Source organism: Cynoglossus semilaevis, unplaced genomic scaffold, assembly GCF_000523025.1.
Source record: "Cynoglossus semilaevis isolate Cse_v1.0 unplaced genomic scaffold, Cse_v1.0 scaffold6650, whole genome shotgun sequence".
Classification (NCBI taxonomy): domain Eukaryota; kingdom Metazoa; phylum Chordata; class Actinopteri; order Pleuronectiformes; family Cynoglossidae; genus Cynoglossus; species Cynoglossus semilaevis.
The window spans coordinates 1-1,106 of record NW_007586241.1 but is presented as its reverse complement, the minus strand read 5'-3'; the positions used below and the strand labels follow the sequence as shown (position 1 = coordinate 1,106).

Genomic DNA, 1,106 nt, shown 5'->3' with positions numbered 1-1,106 from the left:
AAGCCGCACCCACTAAATTTAAAAATACGTGCGCCCCTCCATAATAGTATATAATACTCTATAAGCCGCAGGTGTCCACCTTGTAACATGGGATATTTTTTTCCACTTTTAATTGAATAAATGCTTTTTTCCGAATTTTTTTGATCTGCTCCAGAGCCCAAGCTAACATTAGCTCCGGGGCTAACTCCTTTCAAACAGGGAAGTCGGGGTCTTTATTATCAGCCACACCGAGCACAACAGAACATAAACAGTGTTTTAGTGTAGCTCCTGTATAACCAATTCCTGCTTTTCTTTATTCTTCTAGTATCGTCACCACGGTGTAAATACATCAGATAAAACATGAGTTAGAAATTTTTGTTTCAAAATTTCTTTGCTCTTTAAAATCAAAACTTTCAAAAATGTCTTTTCCCCTTAAATGACCAGTCATCAGACTTATAATAACAAGTACCTCTCTTTCTTTTTGTCTCCTTTTTTCAGCATGAATCCGCAAACCTCTGCCGATAGCTCCAGGTTGGTCACAAAGTCTTCAATTGTCTGGAATTAAACAGAAAGTAAAAAAAAAAAAAAAACGTTTCCGTCTATCGCACAGAAATCACCTAATGACGCTTTTACTCACTTTTCCGTTCAGGCAGTTGTGCAGCTTCATAAGAGGTCCTTTGGTTTCTTCTGACAGTTTGCTCAAAATCTTCACTCTGACCTGAGGCGACACAACCAAGTTAAGAGTAAAAGTAAGTTTGACAGTGCGTTAAAAAACAAAACAAAAATGGACACCATCGGTGGTGTTCCCCTGACCTCATTAGTGATGGTGCTGGGGTTCTCCACAGACATCATCAGGTCAGCAGCCAGAGAGTTCACCAGGATGTTGGTCACATCTGTGCACAGGCTCTTCAATACGTGCTTGGCAATGTTCACCTGGGTTTCGTCTACATAAACAAAACAAAAAGAAGCGCGATAAATAATTGTCGACGTTAATTAATTAATAAGTTAACAACATGTTTAGTTGCCGGCCCTAATATCTATCTATCTATCGATAACGGGGGCCGGATCAGGAGCAGAAAGATCGTGCGTTCGTGTGTGTTCATGTAAAAGTCATGCATAAAGCCTTA

The 1,106-nt window shown here is 39.6% G+C and overlaps 1 long non-coding RNA gene across 1 annotated transcript; it reads right to left on the bottom strand.

Moving 5' to 3' along the window:
* Positions 1-463: 463 nt before the first annotated feature.
* On the bottom strand, positions 464-946 carry LOC103399198 (uncharacterized). The gene is made up of 3 exons (XR_523600.3): positions 793-946; positions 617-697; positions 464-534 (listed from the first exon to the last, which is right to left on the bottom strand). It is a non-coding gene; the product is annotated as an uncharacterized LOC103399198 (long non-coding RNA).
* Positions 947-1,106: the final 160 nt, after the last annotated feature.